This window comes from Engystomops pustulosus, chromosome 4 (assembly GCF_040894005.1).
Source record: "Engystomops pustulosus chromosome 4, aEngPut4.maternal, whole genome shotgun sequence".
Taxonomy (NCBI): domain Eukaryota; kingdom Metazoa; phylum Chordata; class Amphibia; order Anura; family Leptodactylidae; genus Engystomops; species Engystomops pustulosus.
In genome coordinates this window covers 95,947,422-95,965,543 of record NC_092414.1, presented here as the reverse complement: position 1 = coordinate 95,965,543, position 18,122 = coordinate 95,947,422, and the positions used below count along the sequence as shown (strand labels likewise).

The window sequence follows — 18,122 nt, the reverse complement described above, 5'->3', positions numbered from 1 at the left end:
AGATACAATTAAAATATATACGTACTCCAACTTACATACAAATTAAACTTAAGAACAAACATATAGAACCCATCCTGTACGTAACCCCAGTATATACACATATATATATATATATATAAATATATATATATATATATATATATATATATTCTATTCCAATGCATTATATACAGGACAGCATGTACTACATATATGCATATACTTCTTTTTCAGGTATTGAATGGGTTGCAGCAGGCTTAACAGAGAACACTGTTATGAATCCTAGGGAGTGAGCCAACATCTGTAGGACCAGCTGGAACCGCTCTTAATCCCTCTCAGTTCTTCAGAGCAGTGAGATCCTATTCAGTTTACTCCTCCTACTAAAAGATTTCAAACGTCAGTGAAACACTCAAGTGTATTCATTCATACTCATACGAAAAGAGTTAAAAAGCAGGACGTGAGTAAGAATCCCACCTTTCCACAGGTAACCAGACAGCTGCTTTTTCTCCTCTTGTCAAGTGATTTGTGTTCCCATGCAGTCTGCTTTTTCCGTGAAATAAGTAATGTTTAGTGTAATAGTTTTTGGCAGAGCGGTGTTGCTATTTTACAAGTTCTTTTCTACTACTATTTGGGATTGCTTCTACTTCTAATGTTACAAAGTATGTTAAAAATGTAACCTGTGTGGTAGAAATGCAGACTGCTCTGACTGTGCTGTAATATATTTTTATGCCCTACATTTAAGAGGGCGTGATCGTCTTCTCTGCAGCCAGCAGAGAGGAATAAACGTGTCATTGTGATGTGGTCTACGCAGTCTCACTCTGCCATGTTTACATACACAGGGCATACGGAAATCGTAACGTAGAAGCTGTACACCTATATGTGACAGCATCTCAATCTAATGTACTGACAAAATACAAGCAAATGTTCCGAATTTTCTATTTGCCTTCATACCATAACACATACATAGTAACAATCATTTATATTCATCCTTGGCAATCTGTGCAGTTTGCCTGATTTAGTTTGCATGTAAACAGTAGAAATACCTTGTTATATTACTTGTACAGTATGTTCTGCTTATGCAATACACAAGAAAATATGTGACCATATGGTATCAAGAAAACTGCTGTTCAGAGGCTGAGAACTGCATGAGACATATCCAGAACCTGGTAGTGCAGCTGTAGTGGATGTAGTACATTAGTGGGAAGTATGGCACAGTTTTGCTTGGTTAATCATACTCTTATGTAGGATAATCAAATACAGCTTTCTGACAGCATGCAAATGAAGCAACAGAACCAGATTGCATCGGTGCTTACAAGCCGCAGAACATTTGCTCAGAAGATTTTGTTGCTGTGATTATTATATAGACACAGCTCTGAGATATACGGATATACATCACTGTATTGTTCTATGTACAGTTCCTATAATCCTACCTGCTGGAGTTTTTCAAATGTTGTTAAATAACATCAGTAATTAGGTTTAACTTTGTTAATCAATCGAAAAATAATAAGAAATGTCAAAGTAAAGACAAATTTCCATCCAATTACAATTAACACGTTTTAATAATAGTAATTACTATTAGTACTATTATTATTGTTGATAAAAATTACTTACAATGGATTTAGTTTAGAACTATTGTGGCAATCTTTAACCCTAAAAGTGTGCGGAAATTAGAATACAATTCAGGCACAACTAAGCCCACTAAAAGGATGTGTGAAATTAGGCTAAACATTCTTGTAATGTTTCAAACATCAGCCAGTGTGATAGATCTGGAACAATATAAGGCCAGACTGTGCGCTGGCTGGTTTTCATAGACCAAATATAGTGAGAAGGATGGGACTCTGAACATCCTAGTTATATATGATACAAGGAGAACCTTCTTCCATGCAGAATAACAGCACCACACGTTAATCATGTTTCTGACTATGGTATAAACCAGTTAAAAGTGTATGATATTTTTGCCTTGCTTTAGGTCGCAACATGTGAAAGAATATTTCCTACTCATTATTCTGCTAGTGTAAATCACTGTCTTAAGAAGTCTGTATTATTAGTGCTTTGGTCTTTTAGAAAAAGAACTATATACAAAGGTGACCCAAAGATGAAAGTCAAAGATGAAGCATTCCTCACTAATGGCAATCACATGCTGTCTGCTATCATTTAAGAGGAGCATGGTATGCTAAAACAGGTATCCAAACTGGTTTACCAGATTGTAAATCAACAAATTCATCACTCCTACCATCACTAAAAAATGAGGGTAAAATGTATAATTTACAAACTATACAACCTTCAAGTGTTTTCACCTTAGAAACTGACATTCTATATGATACTATTGTGGTTGACACTAGAATTGCATCCAGTTAGCTGTAGTAGAAACGTTGGCAACTAAGTGCAATGTTTTGTAACAATATATAAATGTATGGGCTAGATTTCCCATCAACATTTCAGCTTTAAATTTTTGTTATGTTGAGAAGCCAAACATAAAACTTTACATGCTTTCCCAATTGCCATTGCAAGTACAACCATGCAAAGCATTTAAGTTATTATTATGGCTAACAATTCTGTAATAACACTCCATGGATGGAAAAACTAAGCAGAGTGTACTATATAATCCTGATTCCTCCCAGAGAGCTACGTATATACGCTTAGTGGAAACCATAATAGCATATGGGGGGGGGGGGCAGATACAACTCTATTGCATCCATCTCCAGCCTCTGCAGAGGCTCAGGGTGTTTCCCAGGGTTTTTCCCGAGTGATGTAACTGTCCATATAACCTTGAACATCAGCAGCAGCCAATCACTGACTGCTCACTCCTGCTTTCAGGAACAGGAGGAAGTATCCCACAGTATGAGCGAATGCTGGGATATGCCCTAGCTCTACATTGTAAGGACATGTGAGGAATCTGCCTAAAGTATCCTTTCAATGAACTGCAAAAAAGTTATGTGAATGTAGCCTAAGGTTGTGGGGTGTAGCGGTCCTGGAAGTCTTAGAGAGGTAACTGAAATGTAGGCTGAGAATGCATGTTGATGCTTCACTTTCAAAGGGAACTTCAAAGGACCTCAAGTGTCTTTATTGGTAAAACCCTCCAATTCCTCAAATTAAGTTTTAAAATTGTTGTGCACCTAAGTTCCAAGTAATAGGAGGGCATAGCTTCTGTACAGTAGATATAGCCTTCTGCTTCCCGCTCCATCCCATGCATAGCTTCTAGAGCTTGAATGTCTTGATAAGATGACTATGGTTTTTTTCCACATGTTGGAGGCCCACCAGTCTGATGTTAATTATTTAAAAGGGGTTTTACAGGTCTATCCTTATTGGTATCTTTTGATACCCAGGATTCACACTGAGATGCTTATTTAGCCAGTCACAGCAAGTAATTGGTGGAATTAACTTCTCCAAAAAGTTCTTGGTATGTCTCGAAAACATCCAATCATAGGGAACCCATGCAGCACTGGAAATGGAGCAGCAGAGAATCATAGCTTTTGTTGCTAAAGTCCTAACATCTTTTAAAACTAAAAGGAACAATCCAGTGAAAGCTGATTCATTGAATTATACCTTGTGGGGGAGAAGCATTATTCTAGGTTCTAGCATGATTCTAAGAATACACTGAAAATGAGTCATGCTCCTCCCTTCAGGGCATGCTTCATGCATTATTCAATGAATTAGCTTTTACTGGCGTGTGACAAGTGGAATGCCCTATTTATTCCTATTTATTTAAATGGAATCAGCTGCAACCAGGTCATGTGACTGATAGATAATTCATCACAGGCCTGCAAAGCAGAAGTGGCGCTTCATCGAACTGTGGACTGGTCCGAGTGCATGATTTTGGAGTCCCACAGATCTAAAACTGATGACTAGTGATAAGCGGACACAAACCACAAAGTTCGAGGTCATACCGAACTTCATTAGAAGTTTGGGTCTGGATTCAACTTAAATCACCCTCCTGCCGTTAAGGCCCATGATCGTTGAGGGCATAAACTCTTTAAATGGTGCTGGCATAGTCACCAGCAGAATTTAAATGCACGCCCCAAAATTGTGGTATCACGGGTGCTCCTGCGACCCATGTCCTGGGTCGCTGGCGCACCCATGTCCTGGGTCACTGGCGCACCCGTATGCCTCCGCGTGTCTCTGGAGCCGGGCCGCAACCTCATTCACCTTGCCTCGGTCCAGCAAGACGTTGATTGGCGCTGGCCGTCCACCTGCCCTGATAAATAGCCGGCCTCTTCCTGTCTTCTCTGACGGATCTTTGTACCTTGTGCCTCAGAGAAAGCTTTGCATTTGTTGTTCCTGTGTTTTTAGTGATTTCCCATTGTGATCTCGATTCCTTTTCCTGACATTGATTCTCTGCCACCTGTCCTGACCTTCCACCTTGTTCCTGACTCCGATCCTGTGCTGCCTGTCCTGACCTTCTGCCTGACCACGTCTCTGTCTGGCGGTTTTGTACCTTGCCTTGACCACCACCGTGAGCAAAGTTGTGCCTGTGGAGCGACCTGGAGGTATCATGCTGCAACAAGTCCAAACCATTTTGCGGTGGGCTCTGGTGAAAACCAGGTTCCACTTAGACTCCACTCCCAGGTGTCGGCATACGACATCGCTTGCAATGAATCAGTAGGTCCAGAATTTAGATGCCGGTTTCACTGGTGGGGGTACAAAACCCTCACCCGAACAGGGTTTAAAATTTTTATGGGTTGACTAATCATTATTGATGACCTATCCTAAGCATGGTTCATTAATATTTTAATCCCTGAAAACACCTTTCAACATTTTTTGTCACTCTTGGGAAACACATTTAACTTTCATTTAGGATTGGAACTCTACATCTTAAAAGCACCACTCCAAATTCTGCGAAGAAATATTATCAAATAAAACACATTTAGTATTTGACCTAAAAGTAGATATGGACTTATGGAAAAAGGTAAATGTTCATACACAAGTTCCATGTGAAGCTCCGCTGAACACCTACAACAACCCTCCATTTTATTCCAGTTTGCAGAATTAAACAAATTACTTTGCATCTAGAAGAGAAGCACTACATATAAAGGGTACAGTAAAGGGGGCAAGTAGCAAAAGGGGGACATAGGTTGGGAAAGAGGGCTGCAAGAAGGCATGCATGTGTGGGGAACTACAGAAAGGGAGGTATAAGGGGGGGGGACACAGAAAGGATGTATTTTAAGTTGGTGGGATAAAAGAAAAAGGGGCATTATGTGTGGGAGGGTGACCAAAAAGTGGGGCATAAATGTGTGGGGGCAAAGGAAAAGGAACTTGTACTTTGTGAGAACGGCAGAATCATATGATTTTGGCAGCTTAGTCTAGTTGAACAGGAGTACATGTAAGTTACTGGTGAGCTGAACATCAACATGCCATAGTAGGTTGAATAGGAATGCAAAGTCTTTTCTTTTGCTCTACTAAAAGGAATGCATTAACATTGACAATACATAAAAACAGATAAGTTCAATGTGAATATCTTCTGCAGAGGTCATTCTCTTAATAATAGGTTAGTACTTTAATGGAAACAATGAACAGGGGTGTGAGTGAAAGCAGCCAATGAGAGGCGAGGGCTGCTGGAATGAATTGAGCTCACTCCTAATGCTGGAAGACGTTGTGCAGTAATAGGACATTTCAGGGATATCCTTCTTCCTGCTGCAGTAACAGGTGCTGTATTATTTTCTTTTTATTAGTTTTCTTTTCTTATGTGGCAAAAATAGCTCTGAAATGACGTTTATTCTGCTGTGTTGTTGTCATCTCGACTGCACACAATTTGTGAAAGAAGACTGAGCTGAGACAAGGAACCAAAGTTGCAAACAAATGTAAAATGTTAGTGTCTGTCATATCATTATTGTAGAGTCAGTCACAAGCATTACAGTTTGTAGCATTCCAGGCCTCTTTTACTAAGATGAAGATAATGGCAGTTTTTTCACGTAGTACAGGCAGTCCCCGGGTTACATACAAGATAGGGACTGTAGGTTTGTTCTTAAGTTGAATTTGTATGTAAGTCGAAACTGTATATTTTAGTTTTGGTTATAAATATTCGCACCCTTTCTTCATAGCACCCTATAACACCAAGGCTCCATTGTAGACAACTTTTCAAATGGGGATTATTAGATTGGTTGCAATTCCATTGTCTCATTCTGATTTACTAACATTTCTTGAGATTTTCTATTATTGTAATAGGAAGCAACAGCATCTTTTCTGAGACCCCAGAAGCTATTGATTTACATTAATATTGGCAACATTCCTTTAGCCCTTATTGAGGGGACAGGAGAAATATCTCCATGCACTAGTGAATAGCTGTCTCCTCTTTTTATATGTAGAGTAGTAGATAAAAAAAATAAATGAAAATATCGACATTTGTCCCATGCCACAAATGTAAATTACAATGAGTTCTTTCATCTCCACCTGTGATTAGCCAAGCAGCCTACATGAGGAATTTTAGGGGAGGCTAGTATTTGTAGTACAGTATATAGGAAAGATTTCAATTTTGAGGTCACTACTACAGCTTGTGTGTAAAGAGACTGCAGAGGTGGAGGGAGGAAAGTATATCCTATAATCATTCAGCCTATGCTGGATAGCCCCCTTGAGGAGCCAAAACCTAGAGTAGTAGATAAAAAACATAAAAAATATGGAAGTTTTTTCCAGGCTTTTACTGTAAATTAGAATGCTTTCTATTAGTTATCCAGCTGTGGCCAAACAACCAAACAGCCATGTGGAATTTCAGGGGAGGCTAGTAGTACAGTTGATCTGGGGTCTACTGTAGATTTTAAAGATTTCAATATCGGTGGACATGTGCTGTCTATGTGAGGTCACTACTACAGCCTGTGTGTACATAGACTACAGCATTGGAGGGAGGAAAGTATTTCCTATGATCAACCAGCCCATGCTGGATAGCTCCATTACGGAGCCAAAACCTTTTTTTGTAATCTCATTATCTATTATTAATTCTATTAATAGCACAGAAACACAGTTGTTCGTGGTGCACAGTTTGCCCCTTAAGGAGCTACTCACTGTATAAGACCGGTCCACACAGTCTTTGAAAAAGTCCACAGAAATAGAGAAAATAATTTCACTATGACCGGAGCTCCAAATATTCTTCTTCTCCCTCGTTATTCCATCTTAAAACATCGATGAACAGCACCAATCTTCAGTTTCTCCTGCTGAAAGTATGTCACCATTCAGACTAGCACCATCGCACTCTCATTATCCTCCTTTAATTATATTTGTAGCTGGAAGAAAATATGCAGGCAGATGGTGTGGTACGTTCCAATAAAGTTAAAATTTATTTCAGTTCATCATACTCACAAGAGTCCATTAAAAATGTGCATATCACAAATTCACATAACGGGACGCTAGCTTTCCTATCCGCCCGACCCATTCTGGGATTCATAGCAAGATATACATTAGGTATATACTTTTTGTTAATAAGAAAATGAACATAAAATTACTCTATGCAATTGCTACCCTAGGCTGTGTTCAATCATAAAATTGAATTCCATTTTTCTGTTCCAACATGGGAACAAGCCCTGGGTTGAGATTGTGGCCTTTCCATTGTTCTACAATTTTTAAATGATGTTTATTGCAAAAAATAGTAAAATAGTATAATTGCTAAACTTGCACATAAACATGCACAAAACCAAACTTTCTACATAGATACAGTAGAGAAACCAAGCTAACTACATAGAAACATTTCCACAACCAAGATAACTACAGAAGTACAGCACATGGACCAATCTTATACAGATACAGGGCCAGAACCAAAATGTTAACATACATACAGGTCCAGAACCAGACATGTTACCAAAACCAAGTTTACTGCACAGCTACAGCACTAAAATCCATAATCTTACTACATAAATATGGTACAAGAACAAAGACTACTACATAGATACATGTGGTAACCAAAGTTATTGAAATCTAGGTTATCTTAACCAAGATTACTATATAGATACAGGAACTAGCACTAAGCTTACTACATAGACACAAGACCAGAAACAAGTGAACAATACAGACAGCCTTATACTACACCAGATTTATCACAGTGTCTAATGCTGCATGATAAATCTGATGTAGTATAAGACTATCAGCATGTAGTTCTCCCTCATAGGAGAAGTTAATAGAGAGTCAAAGAAGAAAATATATGCTGGTGGAAATCTGGTGACTGATGATGTCTTTGATCGACGACTTCTTCTTTACTTCTTTTCCTAGCTATGATTCATCTGTGCAGATTAAGTAAAACCAAAATTTTAGCACCTTCTTGATAGAAACTTACTACTGTTCTGCTACTCCCATAGAGATCACAATTATACATGTTCCTGTTGTAACTGAAGGAAAAATGCTCCATTCTGTGGTTAAAAACTTTCATCAAATCAATGGTTGGTGTTTTAAAGCTATTGCTCTGGTGGGAGTCGATGTTTTTTAATCTGACACTGGCTGCAGCTATGTAAGCATATCTTGGTGGGGAGGACTGGAAACCATCACTGGAAGCAAGATGTAAATAAGTATAGTTTGATCATGTGGTTTCATAATTTTCCTTCAGCTTGGCTAAGGTTTTAATAACATGGATGACTTCTTATAAAATTTCTCCAAACATATTCTATATATCAATGACTATATAAGAATGTATCAGCTCCTTCCAATATTGTCATCCAGATGTAGTACTGAATATATCATTAACTACCATCCAAATGTAGAATATCCTGCTGGTTTATGTAAAATCTGCTACGGTCTCCCTCCCTTGCATAATCCTTTAATAGAATCAGATGGAACCATACTGTACCCCAGCCACTAAAGAAGCGATTAGATCCATGATAAAATATTGTACAAGATAGGAAGATGGAGGCACAACTATTCTAGCCGCTTGCATTGGGCTCTGTGAACGCTGGTTACACCCTTATGTGAAATGAATGAAATCCTAACGGGCACAGATGCAGTGATAAGATAGAATAGAATAACATTTTAATACAAAGGAAATTCGTAGAGAAAGACGTTTTCAGTCAGGAATTGCTGATGATATTTGCAAGAAAAAAATAAATTTGAATGAAAATGTGGTAATTTTTTTACCATTATGGATGCTGATGGATTTACCAGAGGGCTGTGTACATGGCTCTAATGGTCAAAGTAAAGGCATCAGAGATATTGCAGTGTTTCTCTTAGACAGAACAGTGTATTGCACTTGAGTGACTTGTCCCATCTATAAATCATCCATGTATTTTTATGCCTGATTGCAGAGCCCTTCAGTTGGATTAAGCAGGAAATCTGCTGTTTGTAACAAATGCCTCCTCCATAATCAGTGAATGTCATGTACAATGTGTCACTGAAGCTCTGAAATCCATAACAGGGTAACATGACATTCAGCATTGTTGTTTTATATTTCCAAATGTTGGCGTGACTAAGAAATGTCAGTGTAATGTCAGAAAATATATATTGAATAATAGACTTTGAAATAATTTTAATGGACAAGATTTACGATTTCTGTAAATTTAAAAATATAATTATTTTTTTAAAATAATGAATGGATGGTTGACAGATGGTGTTTAATAAATGTACACACTGGGGCAGATTTACTTACCTGGTCCTGTCGCGATCCAGCGGCGTGTTCTCGAGGATTCGGGTATTCCGGCGATTCACTAAGGTGTCGCTGCTGCTCTGAAGTTCACCAGAGTTCACTGGAGTTCACCATCCGTTGTTGGGTGCAGGTAAGCGCGTGTCGACACTTTTTTTTTTAATTCCGCGGTTTTTCCAAATCCGTCGGGGTTTCCGACAGCCACGCCCCCTGATTTCCGTCGCCAGCACCGATGCACCACAATCTGATCGCATGCGCCAAAACCCGGGGCAATTCGGCGCAAATTGGAAAAATTTTGGAAACATGACGAAAGGGATTGTCTAAAGGGATGGTCTAAAGGGATGGTTGGTAGATAATAATATAAGATCCAAAACTTACAGGCAAGAAGCCAGCACCACCACTCAGGTGATCTTTGCCAGGCAAATAACAGCAGACCTCAAAGTTCTTATGTCATGTAGATGGGCCCCAATCTAAAGTCTGTGTCAGGCCCCAAACTATATTGTATGGTTTATAGCAATAGTCTTCTCATATGGGAAAGTGACACCATAAGGGCCCCCTAAACCTCTTGGGCCAGGGTGCGATCGCAACCTCTGCACCCCCTAAAGTTACGTCCCTAGATAGTGGTCTTTGTAATTCTTTATTTAATGCAAAACCGAGTTTCCATTGTATTTATTGTACTGTTGTACAAAGAAGGCACATCTTATCTTACAATTGGACTATCAGTGTGCTACTGAGCTTAGCATGTTATTATGGCCTGCACTGTTAACAAAAATTAATTTCCTTACTAAATCCATTATTTACTTTATAGTGCACTCTATCAAGAAGTAAATGTGTTTGCTTAATAAATCTTTTTGACTTAAATGATGGAAACATGGACCCTGTGCCAATTCATATGACTGTGTGTACATTGTTAAAAGCCCTCAAAAGGCAGAAATGCTTTTAGCTAAGGTACAGCATGGTGCCCACAATGATAAGTTATGATGTTCTCTTCATTTTGCAAAAATTGCCACAAAACTTTCTAAAAATGAACGATTCACACAAACATTTTTGGCAGCATGCTGAATATTGTTACTTAACATGACCATATTCATCAAATATATAACTGTATATTTATGGATCAATGTCACAGCATCTAGCAACAAACACAAAGCAAAACATCTCCTTAGAAATGCATAAATATTTTAAAAACCACATACATGCTTTTTCATAAATACTGCTAAAAAGTAGTCAGTTCTATGTTATGTATCGAATAAGACAGTTTGCAAATGTGTTCCATATCATTGTTACTCAGGGCCAGATTATAGGCAGGGCTCCCGGGCCTCGAGCCTCAGGGCCCCCACCTTCTTGCCTCCTAGGGGGCCCCCACCAGATAGCCCCCCTGCATCTACTGTGGTATCTAATGCACTGAAAAACTTCACATCAGCTTATACAAGAGTCAATAAAAAAAATATACTGATATACTCACCCTCCGGCGGCCCCAAAGCTCAGTGCGGCTCCCCGATATCAGCGCGGCTCCTCTCTCTTCCCCGTGGCTCCTCTTCTTTCTTCGTTCTTCTGTAACAGCCGACAAGGATGCGGCCACTGGTGACGCCATAGTATGTGCAGGCCGGCAGATAACATGGCCATGTCCATGCCGGCTGTTACAAAAGAACAAAGAAAGAAGAGGAGCCGAGGGGAAGACCACAAAGACTGGCTGAGGTGTATGTTACATGAGACTGCATGGCTGGTGTGGCTGAGGTGTATGTTACATGGGACCGCGTGTCTTGTGCAGGCTGAGGTGTATGTTACATGGGACTGTATGGCTGTGCGGCCTGAGGTATATGTTACAAAGGACTGCGTATCTGGCAGGGGTGAAGGTAGATATAAAGATGTGTTACTGGGGGCAAAGCGACTGTATGTAGCGGTGTTACTGGGGGTGAGGCAGCTGTATGTAGCTGTGTCACTGGGGGCGAAGGGACTGTATGTAGCGGTGTTACTGGGGGCGAAGCGACTGTATGTAGCTGTGTTACTGGGGGCGAAGCGACTGTATGTAGCGGTGTTACTGGGGGGGAGGCGGCTTTATGAAGCTGTGTTACTGGAAGCGAGGCGGCTGTACTTAGCTTTGTTCCTGGGGGCGAGGGGGCTGTATGTAGCTGTGTTACTGGGGGAGAGGCGGCTGTATGAAGCTGTGTTATTGGGGGTGAGATGGCTGAATGTAGCTGTGTTACAGGGTGGGAGGCAGCTGTATGTAGAGGTGCTACTGGGGGTGAGGCAGCTGTATGTAGCTGCGTCACTGGGGCGATGTGGCTATATGTAGCTGTGTAACTGGGGGAGAGGCGGCTGTATGTAGCTGTACTGCACGCTACACTCAGTTGGGGCCTCCACCAGATTTTGCGCCCAGGGGCCCCCACCAAGCTTAATCTGGCCCTGTTGTTACATTATCTGTATAGCCTGTACATTTGCAGTACATTGTATCTTTATCAGTAAGCCAGCAATACAGATGAGCAGTCAGATAGACATGAATGTTAAATCTTTATACATATGATGTTCCTGGTGGCCATAGCCATGATTGATTGTACATCATGATTTCTTATTTCTATGATTTTTAGTTTACAGGGGATGTTAATCATTAAGTAAAGGGGAGGTGATAATCATGCAAAGTGGTTTAGAAAGATAGTTGCCATATCCCTTGTGCAGTATAAACAGAAGCTCTTTACAATGCTTGAGCAACATCCCCCACTGGGCTCTAGCCTTTTCTTGTGGCCCGGGGGCCCAGAATACCGGAGTGGCTGGCTATTGCAGCCTAGGGCACGCTGTTGTCACTGTGCTTGGTATGGGGACCTTAGGGCTGTTCTACAGCCTGGTGTGTGCAAGAAATCGGAGGGAGAGGCTGATGCACTGGTTTCTCCCTGGGGCAACCCCTGAGTGTCTGTACGATGAGTCCCTGGGTAATGGATGGGGAAGTGTGTCCAGGTCCCCGTATCCAGGGATCAGTAGTAACGTTGTGCAAATCAACTTACAGTTCTTTATGGCCAAACGTAACAGCAGTAGATTCCACAAGCTGGTGAGCTGTGGGAGGTAGCTGGTCTGCAGGAAGGGTACTCAGATCCTGGGAGAAGATGCAGGTTGGGTTGATGTAGGGGGAACTGTGTAGAATAATGGAAGCTGCAGTTCTGGGCTTGAGTCTCCTCAGGTATGAGGCAGGCCTGAGATACCTCTTCTTCCTGGCAGTGTGTCTGGACAGCAGCTCTGGAGGGAGCTTCACACTGGACCTGCTTCTTTTTCTATTGACAAAATTCCAAGACCATGTGCTTCCACCCAGCAGGAGTTTCTATACTCCCCTGGTCAGGTGGTAGCACTTCTCCAACCAGCTTTCCACTTGCTTTACAGGTACCTTATTGAACAATACAAATAACAGCATTAAATGTCGCTTTTCCAGGCAGAACCTACAGCTGCAATTAAACAATGTCTAGATTCCAGGACCTTCCAAAAAGGTAATCAGTCTCAATAACAGCTCCTAACCTAGAGAGGGGGCTATTTGCAACTTCCTACCTGCCTATGCATTGGCAGGGGTTCTGCACTTGTTTTATTTATGGGCAGTTTTAAAGGTAGACCCCCTTAAAGGAAATTACCACTTATCTGAGGCTGTTGGGTAATTTTATGTAAATTAGGCACAGGGGCTCTGTGGAGCATCACAAGATCTCTACTGGGCTCCAGCTCCAGAACCATTCTCCCCACCTCCCTACTCATTTACTTGCTCCCCCTCCCACTCTGAAGCCACAATATTTCCAGCAGAGAGAAGGAGAGGTTAGAGCACAGTGAGCAGGAGGTAGGGAGAAGGGCTCTTGGGGCCTTGCACCAAATTTATATAAAATAAATACCTTTTTTAACGTAAAATACCAGAGTTCAGCTCCTAATAAACATATCTTATTTTCCGGAAGTACACGACTATCTTCATAATCAAGACACTAAGTTCATATGTTGTTTGTTTTCATAACATGAAAGAACTTGAAGAACTTGATCTCCTGTCACGTATAGTAAGTGGTGCAATAACTTAATTACTAAATGGAACAACTAAACTGGTTTATCTACATTTAAACATACAGAACTTGTAAATACACGAAATTTCACATTTTGTTTTTAGTTTTCAACTCTCTTGGAGCCTTAAAGGAAATCTACAACCAGGATAAGCCTAGCACACTTACATACTGGTGTGTGCGCCCTCTCCCAGGATCTGCTCTTCTTTTAGCTCCTTTATGCTCTTTAAACTTAAAAAAATATATATTCAAATTAGCCTGAAGGGCTCCAGGTTTCATAGCTGGTAATTGAGCCTGGAGCCCATCAGGTGCACTTGCATAATATGTAACGTCTTTTTTTTTTCAGTTTTTTTTTTTTTACCAATGCCTTATACTAGCTATAAATTGTTTTTGGACACAATAGCAGAATGTGGTATTGTTATTTGGGGGAAGAAATGTAGTTTTGTATGTCTTACTGATTCATTTTTATTATCCCATTTTGAGCAGTATCGTCAGGGTTCTGGGTCTGTGTACCCTCTGGACCACCGTGGGAGATGGTACTAGCCAACACCTGGGACCAGAGTCTAAGTGGCACCTGGCCTTCACCAGAGCCCGCGCAAAGTGGGATGGTCTTGCTGCAGCAGAGTGCCACCAGGTCGTTCCACAAGTGCGACTAGCCCGCGGTGACAGCTAAGGTAGTAATGCAGGACACAGTCCAAGCCCGGGAGAGCAGCGTTGGAAGGAACACTGGAACTCACGGCAGGAACACGAGAGCAGGACTGGAAAATGGAACAGGAACACTGAACAGGAACATAGGAATGGGACACAGGAACACTGAGGAGCACAGGAACACAGGAACGCAGGAGGGCTTTCACTTCATGATGGCAGCCGCTGGATTAAATAGTACATCTGGAAGTGGACAGCACCAATCACCTGTGCGCTGGCCCTTTAAACTTATGGCACCACGCGCCCTATGGAGCGTGGACATGCGCGGGAACGGACGGGAGCGTGGAGAGGTAAGTCCGGAGAGGCAGCGGGGGCAGCGCTACAGAGGGGGGCATGGGTGTGCCCACGATCGTTGACATGGATCGCAGGGAACTCCCCTGACAAGTATATTTAGAAAGGAAAACAAATCTGACAGCTTATATATTAAGCTCAGTGTACATGTGTACCCTGTTTCCCTGAAAATAAGACAGTGTCTTATATTATTATTTGCTCCTAAAGAAGCACTAGGTCTTAGTTTCAAGGGATATCTAACATTCACTTTTAATGTTAAACAAAATTTTTTGTCAAACTCGGAATTCCATCAATAATCTCTTGTGACTCTATTTCCATATACAACAATCTATGGTACTCTATTTCTATTACAATCATTGGCCCCAATCTCTCATGTTTAGCACTTTCTTTAAATGAGCACTTCTTGTCCAGGTAGCTTCTTGTAGCGCATTTGAACTGCAAAAATCATTAATTTAATCCCATGAGTTTACAACTTGTAGTCTCTTGTAATGTTTTAGCAATGACTGCTGCTATGTATATTTCTAAGCTTGAAAAAATTGTGCTAGGTATTATTTTTGGGGGGTGTCTTATTTTCAGGGAAAAGGGTATGCATGTGTGTGTATGTCTGCTAAAGGAGTCTGCACTGCCACATTTATAATCACCAAATTTTAAAAATAGACAGGGATAATGACAAATGAGAAAGACAAATAGAGATAATGACAGACAGAGAGATAGAGAGAGTGGCAGAGACAAAGAGAAAGATAGACAGAGAGAGATCTAGAGAGAAACAGACAGACAGGAAGAGAGCGGCAAAGAGAAAGACAGACAAAGAGAAACAGAGAGATAAAGACAGACAGGCAGAAAGAGACAGAGATAGGCAGACAGATGCAGAGAGTGAGGAAGACAGACACAGACAGACAGAGACAGGAGGAGGGACACAGATAGACAGAAAGAGAGATAGACAGAGAGACACATATAAAGATATAGATACACAGATGGATACTGAGATAAAGATAAATGAATTGTGATAAAGATAGATCCTAAATATTTGTTGTTAACCCCTTCTATTTTGTTATAGCTAAGAGCAATTTACTATTATATATATATATATATATATATATATATATATATATATATATAAATATATATATATATATTTATATAATATATAAAGCAGAATGAATGTGTGTGTGTATGTCCACTAAAGGAATCTGTACAGTCACATTTACAATCACCAAATTTAGCACAGTCGCTGCATGTCAACATCAGGGAACGTCATAGACTAGGTTTTGAGCCAAAATTTTAGCCTTGCGCTTTCCTAAATCCACTTTTTACCCACCATATACAGGAGCCATTGTCTGCTGCTGCTATGGCAGTTATAAGCTGAAACGTGATTGGTTGATGTTCTGCCACAGGTCATTAATATGAGCTCTGAGCTTTGATTGGTTGCTATAGGCAATGAGTATAATGAGGTATATATGAGGTAAGCCTGATAGGGATACAGAGATAGAGGGAGATTTATCAGATCAGCTGTAATTTTATTAACATCTGTGGGAAAATGAAACTTGAGCTCTGATTGGTTGCCATTCCAGTCCCAGTTGCTGGAATCAGAGTGTCATAGACAGACAGTTGCTGGAATGAAAGTGTCAGAGACAGACAGTCACTGGAATGATAGTGTCATAGACAGACAGTCACTGGAATGAGAGTGTCAGAGACAGACAGTCTCTAATTTTCTAAATGATAAGATCATTGTGTAGTCCTATATGAATTTATTCTAATATGAATAAAATATCAGTATTCAAGCTTATTTTATAAATTGTATATATTCTAAAGCACATAATACAAATGTAAATTAGATAACTTTAAAATAACACTGATCAAAATTAGAGAAAACTTGGCAGCTGGTCTTTAATTATCTGACAAAGCCTAACTTTTCATATTTTACATTGCAAAAATGGTGTGCCCCTCAAAAGTAACAGACACCCTCCTGCAGCAGGTTTGGGAATTGTTTTCTGCAGCAGGAGCTAGACCTCTCATAGAGCTACATGGCACAGTGAATGAAAGTGTATATCAGAACCTTCTTCAACAACATGTGGTTACATGTGTGTCATTTTACTTATTTTTTTCCAAGGTGTGGGTTGATTTGTGTGTGGTAGTGTTTTTTTCAACTTTTTTTACACCATGTTTTATATATTAAACTTTATTTTTTTTTCCTTTTTGTTCATCACTTTGTCCCACAAGAGGAAACTGACCGAAGATAACTTGATAATGCACTGCACTACTTATCTGTTGCAGTCCATTATACTGTTAGTGTCACACATCCTCTTGTATAATGCACTGCACTACTTATCTGTTGCAGTCCATTATACTGTTAGTGTCACACATGCTCCTTCTGCGCCCTGCTGTGCTCCCATACAACAAGTAATGTCCACATATGGGTTGTCTACATACTTAGGAAAAATTGCTTAAGAAATTTTAAGATGGGCTTTCATTTTTTATCTATTTTGAATGTGTAAATTATAAAGCTAAATTAGCACACTGGCAAGAAAAATAGACCATTCTAAATTTCACCTCCATTTAGTTGTAATTACTATGGAGATCTAAAATGGTTAAAACTATTAAAGCTGTTTTTAAAAGTTTGAGGGATGCAGATTAAAAGCAGAAACATAGGGTGATTATATTATATAATATAATATTATATATTTTAAAGCTCATTAAAATTATCCCCAAAAGTAATTTCTAAAACCTCCTTGGTTAATATAAAAAAATGATTTATAAGACATGTGTGACATTAAAATAAAATATCAAGACATTTTAAAATTTATGAAAACATAAAGCAGACATATAGGAAATTTGGGTGGTAAAACTATCTGTCTGAAATGGAGATAATTTAGAAAATGGCAAATTTTTAAAAATCTTACATTTTATAGTTTTTTTAATCATAAATGCAAAACATATAAACCTACATTTACCCACAATCTCCAAATCACTTTGGAAAGTTAAAGTGTTCAAAAGTTATATACTTATAAGCTATAAACTGGCTGTGTCCTTAAGGGTTTAAGTGCAAATTATATTTTAGTTCTTCCATGACCTGAGTATTGAACATAATTTGAAGGTTTTTCCACCGATAACCTAATCAGGGGGTCTAACACCCAGACCCTGCAGCGATTAGTTGTGTTGGCCGCCTTCAGAAAACTATACACAGAATGGAGCTGCAAGGTTTAACTGTTTTAAAGACATTTCAGCTCAGTTCCCATTCCTTCTAAATGGAGATTAAATGCTGTCCTATCTTTTCCCATATTACCCCGTCGTGGCCCACATGTTCCTATGGAGAGAGGGCAGCTCACCTCCTCCTCCCCCCGTGCGCTCACCTCCTCCTCCCCCCGTGCGCTGCAGTGTGCCCGCCGTGCTACAGTGCGGCAGGCAACAGCAGTGTGCATGTAGCCTAAGAGTACATTCACACATGGCATTTGTATTGCATTTACAAGTGCAATGCAAACGCATGCGGTCGGTTCACTGGAAGTGCAGATGCAATAGGGCTAAGCCCCTCCCTAAGGAATTTGCAATGTAAACACAATACAAATGCCATGTTTGAACACTCCATA

At 40.1% G+C, this 18,122-nt stretch overlaps 1 protein-coding gene across 2 annotated transcripts in view; it reads left to right on the top strand.

The window, feature by feature from the left end:
- The first annotated feature begins 305 nt into the window (after positions 1-305).
- Positions 306-18,122, top strand: part of LOC140126862 (monocarboxylate transporter 2-like) — a 56,804-nt gene continuing 38,987 nt past the window's right edge. Inside the window, exon 1 of one of the 2 annotated variants that reach the window (XM_072146815.1) lies at positions 306-463. The gene's annotated coding sequence lies outside the window, so the exon portion shown is untranslated. Of the gene's footprint in view, positions 464-5,515; positions 5,623-18,122 lie in introns of those variants that run through there. The other variant, XM_072146816.1, reaches the window with a different exon arrangement.